This window comes from Buteo buteo, chromosome 9 (assembly GCF_964188355.1).
Source record: "Buteo buteo chromosome 9, bButBut1.hap1.1, whole genome shotgun sequence".
NCBI classification, from domain to species: domain Eukaryota; kingdom Metazoa; phylum Chordata; class Aves; order Accipitriformes; family Accipitridae; genus Buteo; species Buteo buteo.
The window spans coordinates 41,039,878-41,055,756 of record NC_134179.1 but is presented as its reverse complement, the minus strand read 5'-3'; the positions used below and the strand labels follow the sequence as shown (position 1 = coordinate 41,055,756).

General features: G+C 47.2%; 1 long non-coding RNA gene across 4 annotated transcripts; it reads left to right on the top strand.

Annotated features, from left to right (window-relative positions):
* Positions 1-506: 506 nt before the first annotated feature.
* On the top strand, positions 507-5,503 carry LOC142035048 (uncharacterized). 4 transcript variants are annotated; one of them, XR_012651792.1, is made up of 3 exons: positions 507-610; positions 1,218-1,699; positions 3,255-5,503. It is a non-coding gene; the product is annotated as an uncharacterized LOC142035048 (long non-coding RNA). The 4 variants fall into 4 exon arrangements; XR_012651789.1 differs by lacking the exon at positions 3,255-5,503 and adding an exon at positions 2,629-3,194; XR_012651790.1 differs by lacking the exon at positions 3,255-5,503 and adding an exon at positions 2,570-3,194.
* The last annotated feature ends 10,376 nt before the right edge of the window (positions 5,504-15,879 follow it).

Genomic DNA, 15,879 nt, shown 5'->3' with positions numbered 1-15,879 from the left:
TATATTCTACATGGTGTACGAGATTAAGCAAGCCAAGATGTCCTTGCATCCTCTTGCCTTAATGCACTAAACCAGGCAGGTGTACACACCCTGCTCCGATTCAAACTCCCTCTTTGGAAACACACATCAATACTTTCATGGCTCCGAGAGAAATAAGCCAATTTCCCAAGAAACGTGCTCAGAGTCTAAAGACAGATCAAAAGTTTGAAGGATTTTCCTTCTCCAAAGGCTGCAGCCTGTCCTCCCGCGTGGTGCTTCGGAGGTCCAGAGCAGCAGTCCCATCTCCTGTGGCAGGGGTCCTGCTTGAACTCAACCTCCCTGGAGAGCGGATGAAGCCTTTCCTCTTGAATCCCAGCTGGCTCTCGCACAGCTTCTCTCCCTCTCCCGGAGAGAGGCTCCTTTCAGTTTCAGGGCTTGGAAATCACATGCTTGATGGCTTCAACATGATGTAATTGTTTTTGGAAGAGACCTGAGCGCTGGTTGGGTTTGCTTGTTTTTCAGGCACACACCGACGCTGGGACGGGGCAGGCGGCGGAACTGTGACCAGCCTGGCCTCCCCTCCTGGCACTCCCAGCAGAGCCGGGTGACCCTGCTGCACCAGTGAAAACATGCAAGTGCTGTTTAATAATTATATTTATATATTTATATATATAATTATATTTAATAACCATATATTTAATATTATTAACAGTTAATAATAATAAACATTATATGATTGATACTTATTTATATATTTAATAATAATTCAATAATTCCTCTCTGCAGCATTATTATTAATTCCTACAGAGAGGAAACCACAAGCGGCTGGTGTGAGCAGTGACGCTGGTGGATACCCCAGTAAGGGTCACGGAGACCTTTCAGTCTCCTCCTCACGCTTGTCTCCAAAAGTGGGAGCTCCCACGGGGGCTGATAAGTACCAGTCCAGAGACAACATCCAGTTCAGAAACTCCCGAAGCTGCAGATTGCTGGAAACCAGGAGGGTTTTCTGGGAAAGTGCCTCTCCTTGGGCTCCTTCCCCTGTAGCCCGTTAGCTTCTTAGGGTTTTCTGCCCAGCACAGCAGTACCAGGTGTTACACGTAGAGCGGTTGTAACAAACCCATCCTTCACTCCAAAAAGCACTGCTGGAAAGTCCTCGCTCTGATGCCAGTTGGTAACAAGGTGCTTTGCCAGATGGATCTTCAATCTGCCTCATTAATGGAACATTATATTTTTAACAGCCAAGAACACGAACTGGGGGGCAACCTCCCATCCATCTCTGCCCGCAGTTCCCCAGGGGTATTGCATGGGCTTGTCCTCACCTGCTTGGGATGTAAAGTGGCAGCATGGGGAAGGATGGCCTGGCCAGCCGTCTGCCATCATTCACCCCCTCTCTGCCCCAGCCTGGAGCCATTGCAGTGTCCAGAAAGTCAATAATCCAGGCCACAAAATGAACCCTGCAATAGCTGAATTAACCCTGCCTGCCCCAGCAGACCTATGGTTGAGAGCACAGTTCAGAAGCTCATCTGATTTTCCAGCACCATCCTGCCCAAAGCTTCCTTACACTCTTCCTGAAAGGTAAATCCTCTACAGTTCTCCAAGAAAAACTCAAGGCAGCCTTGGAACAAGTCCTTGTACCATATGCATGCAGGCTGGGACAGTCGCAGCCCACGCGATTCAAGTGTCCACCTCCCAGACCAGCTCGTGGACTGAACAAATCCAGGTGAGTGATGCTGATTTGTGATGGGCAGGAGAATACATCCCGCTGGCTGTTGCTTGTTTGCACGTGCATGGTGGACTCCGCACTGTTAAATGGACAAATACAGAGCCGATAACAGAGATGCTGTTCCCAAAGCCCAGGAGCAGAGGGACCAGTCCTAAAAATGGCATCACCTGCAAAAGTGATCTTTGGATTTTTTAAAATAGCCTGTGCAGCCCTTTGGTGAAACAGGCAGAGAAATGCTGCTTTCTGCTCGAGGAATGGGAGAGAAGATGTGTGGCTCCAGGTGATACAGCCCTGTCCTGGCTGGCAGCACAGGTTGCTTTACCCAGAAGTCTGAGAATGCATGTGGCGGGGGGGCGAATGAGTGTCCTGTGTGTAGGAGGGGATGAAAGATGCATTATATTCTCCTTAGACCTCTTTTTCTTAAGACAGGCATTGGTTTCTCTTTTTTTAGAAGCAACTTTAAAAAGTTGTGCATTTATGTTAAAAAAGAAGAACCTATTTCTTATCTTCACAGGGTAGAAGCTGCTTTCTATCTAATACAAGAGTTGTTGCTTTTATCTATACTACTTCTTTGACTGGTTGAGACACGTCTAAGCCTGCATATATGGAGAACAGAATTAGGCTCCCATCTAAAGTTGGCAATGCAACAACTTTTCCCCGTGATGTCTGCTGCAAGAGCATCTTGGGATCCTGTTGATGAATAGGGCTCTTTTCGCATCTGGTGTTATATGAGCCAAAACAAAGAGTTTGTCTCTGAGTCAAATCATTTACAGTGTAACATGACACAAGGCAGGGATAGGATATAATGATTAGTTTATCTTTTGCTGCAGTTCCACGTTGTGGCAAGACCCATTTATTTTAATGCAGGAATTACTGCAAGAGATGGTCAAACCTGCAGCTTAGACAGACACTTGATTTGATTTCAGGACTTCGCTGACGGAGAACTGTTAAAGTGGATCCAACGAGCCTTTCCTGCACTTCATGCTAGCCTGAATTTGCCTCCTTTCTCCTCCTGGCTGTTGGCACTTGTTATTCTTTTATTTGTTAAAATAAATATCCTCTAACATCAGAATTTTCATTGGAGACTGTGACTGAGTCACTCCTTAACATTTTCTTAGTTAAACAAACTCAATGTAGTGTTGCTTTAGTCTCTTAGGTAGGTTTGTCCCACCTCCAAGCATTGTTTCTGAAGTCTTTTTGAACCCTTCCCAATTTTTTTTTTGAAGTGGCAGCACAAGACCTGCACCCTTGTTCCAATAACCCTGTGAGCAAGTCTGGATAGATCCCTTCTGATTATATTCAAGGGTCAGGCTCAAGCTGGTTTAAGCATCTGACAGTAATAGAAGTTCTTTACTGAACATACCCTGGCCTCTTTCATGGTCCTGAGACCACCTCCAAGAACAACCTGCCTTTCTATACCCAAACAGGGTAGGGACAGGAACTCAGCTAGAGATGAGGAGGGAGCTTGAGCCACATGTGTGCCGCTGGCCGGAAAGCTCTTGTTGACTCCATTTCCTTTTCCTCCAAAACTTCCTTCTGATTTGATCAACAGAAAAGTACACATCTGCCGGAAAAGGACCAGCTCTATCAGCCAGACCCCAGCAGGAGTTTGTGTTCCCCTCCTTGCCTGCACAGTAGGATTTTGCACCCAGTAGATATGTCACCTCAAACACTGCAAAGGACTGGATGGAAAATTTGAAGTTATGGTGACCTCCAAACAGAGAGGTTCCCTAAATCTCAGCGTGAATCTTTGTAAGTCCAGCTTATAACAGGAATGAATCAAATACAAATGCTGCTCCCAAACTTTGCCTGGAGAATTGCATGGAAAAATCCTGGGCCCTTTCACCAAGATTGAGGGAATTTAATCCAGCAGTACTGCTTCACTTCTCTGCACTACAGACCAGCAATGTTCACTGTGAGGGCTTCACTCTCTTTTCCAATATTGGCCTTGGAAAAAGGACTCCCAAAAAACCTGTGTGGCAATAACAAGTGTCTAGGACTACTTGAAGGCTTCTGATTTGTAATGAGCTGACTCATTTCTCAATTTATTAAGTGACCAACAAATTCAGACAGTCTCAAGATGACAGACGGCCCTATGGGGAACCATTTTTATGACAAAAGAACTCTCTGGGGAGGAGACGCTAGTCTAATCAGAAGGACATGGGTTTAGGACAACAGAAAGAGTGTGGGAATGGGTTGGTTTAGCCCTAGAGCTAATACTGTGTCCTCTGAAGAGTGTGAATTTGTGGGGAGATCCAGCAGATTCACCATGGGGTTTCTTGTGTTTTTCAAACCCATTATTGTTTTGTTGCTCTTGCTACTAGATTCCTCGAGTGAATAGCACGCCCCATGAACACAAGCACCTCGGCTCTGCAAAACCCAGCGACAGACAATAATGTGCGACTTCATCCGTGTTTGTGTGCTGTGGGAAACCAACAACTGTTACTTTGGTTGAAGTCTAGAGGCCGGGTGTTTGGTGTGGGCTGGAATGCTGTAGCTTTAACCCTTTAGGCTGGTCCCTGCAGGCACCACCAGCCCTGAGCTTCCTCTGGGAAAAGCAACAGGTCATGGAACCCCCTCTCTGGTGCAATCTTGCAGCAAACACATTTTGATCTTGCCACCAACTCTAACCTGCACTATTAACATCAGCAAAAGAATGGTTAGGCATGTGTTGAGTAGTGCTCCAAAGAGCAAGTGAAGGAACTTAAAAGGTTTGCAAAGGCTGAGACATTGCACCCACCTCGCAGGTACTGACTGTGCTGAAACGTGCCTGGGCTATATCGTACAATCATACAATCATAGAGTAGTTTGGGTTGAAAGGGACCTTTAGAGGACGTCATTGTATTGGGTTTCCCGGGCAAGGTTTTGGTAGTGGGAGGCTACAGGGGTAGTTTCTGTGAGAGTTGCTAGAAGCTTCCCCCATGTCCAACAGAGCCAATGCCAGCTGGCTCCAGGATGGACCTGCCGCTGGCCAAGGCTGAGCCCATCAGCGATGGTGGCAGTGCCTCTGCGATAACAGATTTAAGAAGGGGGGGGAGGGAAACCTATGGAACAGAAGTGAGAGAGAGAACAGTGAGAATATGTGAGAGAAACAATCCTACAGACCCCCAGGTCAGTGAAGAAGGAGGTGGAGGAGGTGCTCCAGGTGTCGGAGCAGAGATTCCCCTGCAGCCTGTGGGGAAGACCATGGTGAGGCAGGCTGTCCCCCTGCAGCCCAGGGAGGTCCACAGTGGAGCAGATCTCCACCTGCAGCCCAGGGAGGACCCCACGCTGGAGCAGAGGGATGCCCGAGGGATGCTGTGACCCTGCGGGAAGCCCACGCTGGAGCAGGCTCCTGGCAGGACCTGTGGCCCCGTGGAGAGAGGAGCCCAGACTGGAGCAGGTTTTCTGGCAGGACTTGTGACCCCGCGGGGGACCCACACTGGAGCAGTCTGTGCCTGAAGGACTGCAGCCCATGGAAGGGACCCACGCTGGAGCAGTTTGTGAAGAACTGCAGCCTGTGGGAAGGACCAACATCAGAGAAGTTCGTGGAGAACTGTCTCCCATGGGTGGGACCCCACGGTGGAGCAGGGGAAGAGTGAGGAGTCCTCCCCATGAGGAAGGAGCGGCAGAGACAATGTGTGATGAAATAACCCCAACCCCCATTCCCCGTCCCCCTGTGCTGCTGGAGGGGAGGAGGTAGAGAATTTGGGAGTGGGGTTGAGCCAGAACAGAGTGAGGGGTGAGGGGAAGGTGTTTTAAGATTTAATTTTTATTTTCTCATTATCCTACTCTGATTTGATTGGTAATAAATTAAATTAATTTCCCCAAGTCAAGTCTGTTTTGCCCATGACAGTAATTGTTGAGTGATCTCTCCCTGTCCTTATCTTGACCCACGAGCCTTTCGTTATATTTTCTCTCCCCTCTCCAGCTGAGGAGAGGAGTGATAGAGCGGCTTTGGTGGGCACCTGGCATCCAACCAGGGTCAACCCACCACAGTCATCTAGTCCAACTCCCCTGCAATGAGCTGGGACATCTTCAACTACATCAGGTTGCTCAGAGCTCCGTCCAACCTGACCTTGGATGTTTCCAGGGAGATACACGGGATATATGGGAGATGGTCACTTGCAGAGAGAGAAACTCTGGCTCCTGCCGAAGCTGGGAGCATGTGTGGTTGCAAATTGCTTGGCTCCAGTGTAGCAGAGCTACGTCTGCTGCTCTGGGACTCACAGTGCCAGGTGAAATGGTGCTGGACAGCCTGATCCGCAGGGGCCGAGTGAGCCAGACCATACCCTGTGCTACCTCCCTCCCCAGCAGAGGCAGCAAGGCTGCACTGCAGGATTTTGAGCCACTGGCCTCAATGCAGGAACCCGAGGCATTGGGGTGTCACAGTGCTCTGCTGCTGCCCCACACATAGCTGAGAAGCCGCGGGATCTCAGGTGTGGGGCAGGCAGTCCTGGAGGAGGAAGCATGGGGAGATGGCTTGATGGTTGTCTTTGCCATTTAGCGGGTGTGAATTCTCTTTTTATCTAGTGGATGGATCATACCTGAAGACAAAATCTCTGTCCCACAGCATGCTTTAAGGGCCTTTGTTATTTTGCAACAGATTAATACATAATTAACTTTAAAGCATTGCATGCATTTTTCTGTAAAATGAATAAGAAATATCTGATTGAATTTTTAACCCATTTCCATTTACAGTCTTGTTTAATTTCATCAGAAATTCCAGTCCCTGACACTTTTGATTTATTGTAATCAATTTCATAAGCAAAGACTGAGCCAGCTGCTTTTGCTGGAGCACTATTGCTTTAAGGAAAAAAGTGTGGGATCTGCATAAAGACCTACTTTGTGTTGTCCCTCTGCTCCATCCTGTGGTCTGTCTAACAAGGATTCTGCCTAATTGTTGCTACCAGAATTTCCAAGGCTGGAGCAAAGACCAGAGGCAAGAGGCACTACGTGTTTTGTCCTGCTGGGTACATTGAAGAAGTCCCATTTACTGGCACAGAAGCTAAAGGACCCTCACAGACAGCAAAACCACAGGCTCTGCATTTATCAGCACAGATAAATGGTGCCTGTATGCTCTCAGTTTATTTCGTAAAGGGCACTTTCTGTGTTAGGAAAGCAAAGATACTCCGGGTGTTGTTTTTTGTATGTTTTGCCAGGTCCTAATATTAGCTGCGGTTTGCCTGCCTACAATAAACCCTGATTGATCTGTCTGTAAATATTTAGCTAGTGACCCCTCCCCCCCCCATTTAGCTGTCAAGCCCGGTGAAAGAAATCTTTCTCCTTTTTAGGTATTTTGTTTCAGGAGGAGGAATATCTTCTTCTTGTACGGTCTTGTAGATGCGATGACTTTGGACATGCCTGGACCTTGTTTCATGCCCAGCTCTGGGCCCTGGTTGTTCACCCTGCGGTTGTGCCTGCTCACCCCTGCGGACAAGCCATGCGGAAGGAACCCTGAACATATTTCTCTCCATTTCTCTTCACACGTGACAGTAGGGACGACGACCATGCCAAGCTGGACTCCCTCCACCAAGATTGTCCTTCTCCTGGGAAGTTAAAAATGAAAAGCATCACAAAGAGAGAGTTAAAGCTCTGAGGTCTGTGAGGGTTATCTTATCTACAGGCCGGGTTTTCACTGGGAAAAAAGGAATGGATGGATGGAAGACTTTGGAAGTAGGAGATCAGCAGAGTTGTGAGGGAGAGCATGGATGCCGACGGAGGTGACACTGGATTGAGGAGCTGGGTGGGAGGCTGGGGACATCAGGAGAGGGAGAGGACACCCAGAGTAAAAACTGAACAAAGCACTGGAGATGAGATGTCTCTTGCTGGACTGTGGTTGACTGCCTTTGCTTTTCTGTTTTTCTCTTTCTCGGTAGCCCTTCCCACCATATATGAGAAATAGAAGAAAACGTGAATATTTCCAACATTTTATCACATTTCCAATCTGAGAAAACCAGTAGCTTGCATTAGAATTGCACGTAGTCGTTTTGTTAATTTGTGCTAGAGCAGCACTGAAAGGAGCTAGTGGAGTTCCCAGGGTGGGTGGTGTAAGAGGTGTTTGGGCAGGATGACAGCCTGGAGCAGTACAAGAACCTGGGTGGGGGACCGGGACGTAGCAGCCAAGTAGAGAAATCTGCTAAGAAGATGCACAGTGTGGCAGCTCCCCATCACTACTGCAGCTCCTGGTGGGGGTGGGAGGAGATATGAACATGGAGCTATGCCAACCTTCTTGCAAAGCAGGGGGGATGGCCACTTTGCAGAAACGGCGTGGAAGTGCAACACAGCAGGCAGCAGCTGCTGGTTTTTAATTCAGACCATCTGAATGCCTGTAAGAGGAGAGAGCTTATCGACTGCTCGGGATTTCTGAAGGTTCAAGTGGAGGACAAGGGCTGGGATGAAAGGGGACATTCCAGAAGGGAGGCTGCACAACAGCAGCCGCCGACAGCTGGGCTTCCTCAAGGGCTTCCTGTCCCAACGCGCTCAGGATTTCCTCTCTACTCTTGTACCACATCGCTGGATCCATTCCTGTTGCAGGCAGCGTATCCACGCTACCCAGCGTTATTCGGTGTGATGGCTCTGAACATTTCAGCCTCACAGGAAGCTGGGGCGAGTCTTCCTGACATGGAAAGAGACAGTGCGGAGGCAGGGGGAATCCTGAATGCCTTGCAGACACAGACCTCAGGATGTTTCACAACGAGATTCCAAATTATGGCATTCAACAGTGATTGCAGAGTTGAAATGCCTGAAGCAGAAGTTTGGGTTCAGGCCCAGACTATTTGTCCACTTAAGAGTTTGTTCCACAGCCTATATCTGCAGTGCTGGGAGCACAAGTGCTCCCAAGTCCCTGGACCCAGAGCGAGCCCTTCTTCTTCACCAAGGCAAGACTGGGGGTGATGGCTATGTTCAGCCTGCCAGGGAAAGAAACGGCTGTGTACAGTAAGAGGGACAGTGTCCTCTAGTCACGGCACCTGAAGACACCGCACATTGCAACACACACCCGCCCTGCCTGCTAGAGGCAGCCTGGGTCTGATGCCCGACTCACCCGACCGTGCTGCCCACCTCTGTCTCCCTCTGTCCCTCAGCTGCAGCTCTACTCCAGGTAACACGCCAACCCTACAAATGCTGACCCTTGGTAAAGGGCATCATTTATTCAATCTCATTTGACTTCATTGCCCAGCAGAGATCAGTCCCGGTATGCTGACAAAATCTTGGCTGAGATGTAGGAGCACAGATGTGATGTTGTGCACCTTCCTACCCTCCCTACGTACCAAGGACAGAGTGCAATGGACATGAAAATGGTTATTCATAGACTATTGCAATTTGGGGAGGAGGAAACTTCAAAACCCGAGTAAGCCAATCAGTATTTGTCCACATTCTATGAACTTTAAAAATTGATAACTAGATTAATTCTTGTAAATAAATGTGCCAGTACCTAGACTGCCCTGTGTCTACATGCATTCTGCTGTGGAAAGAGCAAGCCAGCAGATGTACTGGAATGAAACCAACGCTTTCAAATGTGAGGAGCACTGCAAAGTGCTGCTGCAACGCTGCAGTGACAGGTAAGCCACCAGGTCGCTCGGCTGAAATGTCAAGCCGAGTTCTTTTTGCCAGGCATCATGCTTGCAACAAGCCACACATTATTTCAGAATGACCTACACACCACAGCTCAGAAACCCAGCAATTCAACATGGCTTTTGGACTCTGCCTGCCACTTCTTAGCTTGGGAGTGTATAACATTAACTGCCAGGGAACTAATAATAATTACTAAAGTTTTATCTGCATTATGTCACATAGTGAAATTACAGTGGGATGTGACGAGACCGGCTATCTAAGAACAAAGTCCTCTTTATGCACAAAGCAAAACCTGCAGAGCGAATATCAACTTTGGCTCCTCCTTCTGCTGAAATGCTTCAGTCCTGATCCCTATGTTAGCTGCTAGGGAAAGGCATCTCCATTAACTTCTCGGTTACTGATCTCTCCACATCAGTGAAGACAAGGTCCCTCTAGAAGCTCGTCTGAAAATCCAGCACAATTTCCCCCCCCCAAAAAAAATACTGGATATGTAGATCTAAGTGCTAATGAATAAAAGTTGTAGCTGGGATGTATTTCTGACAAGTGGCTACAATGAGTTGAATTACAGCCAGGTCCCTTGGAGGAAGTTGTTACTCATTTTGGGTTAAGGAGTTACTGGTTAAAGCAAAGAGTATTCAATCAAAGTAGTACAGTCAACTTCACAACTTCTTAGAATTCATGAGCGTGATCTTGCCAAACTACATATAAAGAATTTCTTTTTAAAAAGCAACATTTGATTTTTTCATTTACTGCTTAATTCTCAGAGCTGGGACTTAAAACAAAACACCCACATGGATATTGTAATATTCTGACAAAGATTTTTTGCTTGTTTTCTATATATCCTTAAATATCTGAGATGCTGTAAGGCTTTGGTGAGTGGCATCTCTGCTTCTGATGCAACCTGTGACTCTCAGAAAAGTGATTTTTAGGGACCTGAGTTTGAAAACCCTTTAAGCCGCCTTCCCAAAAGGAGTCATCACTACAAGAGAAGTCCTGGAATCTGCAAGAAAAAGAACGTTCAAATTTCTTTGAACTGAGCAGCCAAGACCCAAAATCAGAGGCTGCTTTTAATAATCTTGGCTTTATCTTTCCTGACTTCATTTCCTCTTTTTATATGCTAGCGCTGGTGCCTCTGCTGAATCTGATGAAGATTCAGCTTCACAAAAGTTGGTTGGTGAAGTGCTGAAATCCTCGGATGACCCCCGCAGCAGAGAGGCAAAATCAATACTTCCTCGATATTCCTAACCATAAATGAGCAAGTGATAGCTATCCCTAGCCCTGCTACGTACACACCCAACTCAGACTGAGAGCTCATTCTGAACAAGACACACAGCTGTTGAAATGCTGACATGTGTTTCCTGATGATAGACCAGAGCCAAAAGCAGAACTTGTTCAGAAAGACAAGCAATTTGATCATATTTTGGCAAAGATAAGAGGAAGCTGTACAGAAGCATATTCCCTGCAGGGGCCAAACTCCGATTAATTGGAACTGCTTGGTATTCAAAAGAGCTGATGAAAAACTTCTGAAAGCCATTGAGGCTGTTTCTTATTTTTCCCTGACACAAGCCATGAATACGCCGTTCAGTTGAAAGGAATTACATCAACATTGTGTAACTGAGATCAGAGTCAGACCCATTCTACAAAGGCCTAAATTTGTTTGTTTTCATCTCTCCCACTCCAGTGAGATAACAAAACCAGCCTATTTCAGTGTCAGGATTAATTTCTGTGGACCTCTTCTGCATACTCTTTTAACATTAGAGAAACAGTCATGTGTCAACATGATACAAGTAAGGGCTTTTAAAATCTTGGGCTCCATTTCCCACGGAGGTACAGCTGCAGCGCTAGACTGCTTTGCTAACCTAGCTCAAGTTCAAGTCTGGCTGTGATACATGGCTTGCTTGATGTTATGCAAGAGGATGAGATAAGATGACCCATTAATTTTTAAATCTACCAATGTAGGTGTCTTCATCTCTTTCTCAGTAAGAAAGGGATATTACAAACCTACTCCCATTGAGATAGAGAGAGAGAGAGAGAGAGAGGATATTTATATATTTATATAGGGTATTTATAAAACATCAGCACCTGAGCACTTCAGTCAGTGCACCCTACAAAGACAGAGCCTACTGTTTGAGTTTCTACTATATACATACAACACATAAAGAATGAAAGAAAAGCAGTATCATCTGTTTTACACGGGACTGAAACCAAGGAGCTAAGGAATTTGTCAAGGATCATAAATCAGTAGCAGAATAGGAAATTAAAGCAAGCTACCTTAAGTACTTCTTTTGGTTTGGGCAGGAAAGTGCTCTCAGATCTGTTGATAAGAGTGCATATAAAGTACTGTTATTCCTAAGGCAACATCTTTAGCTACATGACACCCAAAGAGCTTGAAGAAGTGAGTTTTTCCATACTAAGTGCAATAATTTTGGGTGCAGTTCTACCCTCATTTACAGGAACCTGCACCTGCTCACAGGCTGCAAGGTGAGTCTATCCTGCCTAAGAGGTGGGTTCCTTGCCTTGTGTTTATTCAAAGACAAGCTCAAGGGTTAAGGCCTGGAGTATGTAAGTTACAAAGCATGCTGTGTCTCATGTGTGGGAGTAAATGTCATATCCCACTGCACAGGGTATTTATAGAACAGCACTATTTGGGAAGTGAAACTTTTTAATGGTGAAGTTTTCAACCAGTTGCTTCACGTTTAAGTTCTGAAGAATGAAACAGCTGAGAACCCCGTTTTACACTTTCTGGCTCTAGTTGGCTCAAATGTTACAACGAAACAAGCGGGGTCTGAGTCCGGTTACCTCAAGTTTAAAAGCTCAGGTCTCTCCCATCCGCACAAAAGGAGTGTTTCTGCAGCTGACACATCAATCCCATGTCCCTGCCGGAGGACAGAGCACTTCTTGTCATCACTACCCACACTCCCTGGTGGAGGAGCTCTTCCCATGCACGAGGTACACTGCGGTCCCCATAAGGGTCACCCTCAGACAGGCGTGCAGCTCCTGGGGTATGCCATTCTTCTGGCAATCCGGCTGACCGAGCAGCCCCAAACTCCCAAGTTACTCTGCACAGGTGATCCACTGTAGCTGCCCATGGGCAGGCACCAAACTTCCACACAAACTGAAGTAGGTGACCCTCTTTTCAAGGGGAGACCTGGAACCAAGAACAGTGACTCTGGGAAAGCCAGCAGTAACCCAAGGCACCTCCTGTGCTGCGAGCTCAGCAGCACGCACAAGGGCTGGACCTAGGTTTCTAGAAAGAATGAGAGAGCACAGGCTGTAGCCGCATAAAGTCAGGGGTGGGAGGGGGAGGTACAGTGGTCAGAATTCTCCTCTGTTAAAATGGTGATGTGCCACAGGGGCTGAAGCTCGGTTGGTGGGATGAGGCTGAAGATCAGCCAAGGTGGTATGAGCTGTCCCCACCTCTAGATCTGGACTGAAGCTCACACTGCCAAAGGCCCGTCTGGTTCAAGTTCTTTACAACTCCCTATTTGTAACATGCTGCTCTTGGCTCACACACACGCACCAGCGCCAAACATGGAATAACAGATTGAAAACTCCAAGTTAAAAGCTTTTTTTGATCAGTGGTCCCAGAGTAGATAACCATAATCAAGCCAGGCAGGAACAAAAGGCCTTTGTGTGAAACTAACTGTGCTCTCTGAGCTGTAACTATAATCACTGCACACATTCCAAGAGGTAGGTCTTGACATTATTGGGTCACCCAAAGGAAGGGCTATGCATATTTTGCACCGATTATTAACGTAGCTATTTCTGTTAACTCTCCAAATCGAGTCACTGATACACCCTGTGCAATTGACATAAATAGGAACACAGTTATATTTGCATTCACTCCATTTGTACTCACGTTGAGAACCACTTGTGGGTTTTATTGCCACAATAGAAACCAGAGCTTGGCTGTACGTGCCTCTGTAACTACAAAGGGGCAGAGCAGAGGTTAGGCAGCCCATGCCCGTCTCCCAGCCTCGCCTTCACCAGCCAGCTTGCTTCTGCTCCAGTGGGTCGGACACACGCTGTTCTCACCCTTCTCCAAACATGCTTTTTCTGCTGGAGAGGTGTCAGAAGTGCTCTGACAGATCACTACATGCTCCTGTTATTTCCAACTAATAGACTCTTCGCATCTTTGAGCTATTACCGTACACCATGAATACTGCTTGCTTACTGGAGCAATCATTATTACATTATTTACACTTTGTTTGTGCTTTCAAGACATTCTTTACAGCTTCAAGAGTGACAAACTTCTCTACCGGTAAGCTGATTGAGACCATTGATTCATTTCACATAACTTAACCACAAAAGAAAAGCAGAGTATTCTGGATTTCAGTACTGAACCTGGGCTTGTAACAAGTCCCACATGTGCTTCTCAAACTCCCAGTCCTGTCTAACTCCTGTCTGCTCTCTTCAGACAACAGTTACAGAATGTAACTTCAATGGAAAGTGTGGCTTGTTCAAAACCCACAAAATGAGTATTAAGGTCCATTGTATTTTGTCAGAAGCTTTGTTTGATCTTCTTTCCACTGTGATAAAAATGTCAAGGTCACAAATATCTCTAAATGCAGCATTATGATCACCTGAACTACTCTGGCAAAAATAACCTAACAAATACTTCCTCAGGTTTTTAAAGGCAGGACTGCTGTCAAATTATTTCAACTTCTGAAAAGCATTGCCTTGTAAAAATTTCTCTAATTGTTCTTTACCTTGACCAGAAGACATCCCACATTCTTTAAGCGAGTGCAAGCTAACAAGAAAGGTTGAAAAAGATGTGACCAGTCATTAGCACAACTCTTTGCAACTCCTTCCTCACTTGAGGATTTCCTACTGCCCGAATGCGAGGATGATTCCTTACTCAGGGGATGTTAGAGATGGGGTGGATCTTAGGTTCTGTGACCATAACACATGCTGCCTAAGCATGGGAGCACACAGAACATGAACCCATCCCTACAGCTCAATTCTCTCCATACACCCCACTCAGAGTGGACCACAGCTCTGTTGCTGCAGGAACGACTGAAAATCAACCTGTAATTACTGGCTACCTCCTTGCAAGAGCTGACCTGATGCTGGGAGTGGGGTTGCTATCGTTTTCTATTTCCACTTGAATCATATCCAAAAGTATTGGAGTAACATGCAGACTAGCCTACTGACTGTAACACAGCACATATGATAGCAACCTACAGGTCCATTTAACTCTGGTTTTGTACAGGCAACAGGGGATTATTCTGCAACACAGTATAGCTCTGTTCTCTTAGGAAAGAGCCCTCAGGACTGAAAAGTTATCTCCAAACTATGTGAAGAGTCTGAGCAGAACAGGCACCTGTACAAAACCAGTCTATACTGATGGTGAGGGATATGGGATCTTACTACTGCCAATCTCAAGACTGCTCAGAGCACCATCATGGTGGTCATCATACACAGACTCTGCCACAACTGTGAGTCATCCTCCTGCATGGGGCAAAAATATTGTATGTCACATTGCAAGTCCAAATCTAGAGGCACTAAGCAAGCATATCAGAGTCCTTTCTTGAAAGCTATGAAATTCTTACCTCTGAAATCATTTGTTTTCCACGGTCCCCAGCCCTCTGAGGCAAGGACCAGGAGTTACCCAAACTGACCCCTACCTTTAGCATCAAAGCTAAGAATAATGCTACTTGGGCAAATTAGAATCTGAAGAATAAACTGTCATTTACTGGGGAGCATTGGAGAGTAAATGAGGGAGAAAAGAAAAAAAACCCTATCACAGTTATCACAAACTTACACTACTCAAAGATATTATCTCCACAGCAGGACTGAAACCCTTCCAATCATAGCAACTGGGAATAAAGGCTCATCCTCATAGCTCCCATGGCCTTTATGCAGCTCTGTCATCAAATGAAGACATCCCTTCTTGCAGCCTTTCTCTTGGTATTTAACTGGTAAAAGGTAACAGAGTCTTAGAACAGGGAAAGAAAAAAAAAAGTCAACGGAAAGTCTCAGCTTGTTGAGCCAAAAGCAGTTTAATTTGTACGTGTCAAAAGAGACAGCTTACAGACAGAACGCTGTTAGATCAGCTCTGGTCTCCTCCTTCAAAGCTATACATTCCTCTAGCACCTGTACAGGCAAATCCCACTTACTAACTTTTCTTGGAAAAACTCGTACAGCCGCTACAGCTTTACACCAGCGCCCTTACTGCAGCACGACAACACGGCGAGGAGGCTACCGAGGCAGGCGGCAGCCAGGCTACGAACCCAGCGGCCCGGCCAGCGCCGCTTCGGCCCGCTTCCCGCCTCCCTTTCTGAGGCGGCGGCAGGGACCCCAGAGCAGAGGCGAGGCCCAGGGAGGCGGCCAGCAGCACTGCCGGCCAGGCGGCCTTGCTTGTGCGGCGGAGCGAGGGACCGACGCTTCGGCCCCCAGCACCAAGCCGAACGCGACCGCTGAGAGAAACGATCGTGAGGAGACCGGCGGCCGTTTAACGGTCACTCGGCGCACGCGCCCCGCCCCCCCCCCCCCCCCCCCGCGCCTGCGCACTGGGCGCCTCCGCGCCGCTGCCCTCGCGGCTCCCCTCAGGCCGCGGGCGCATGCGCAGCGCGGGGCCAGCGCCCGGCGGAAGCTGGGGGGGGAGAGGGGAAGGAGGTGGG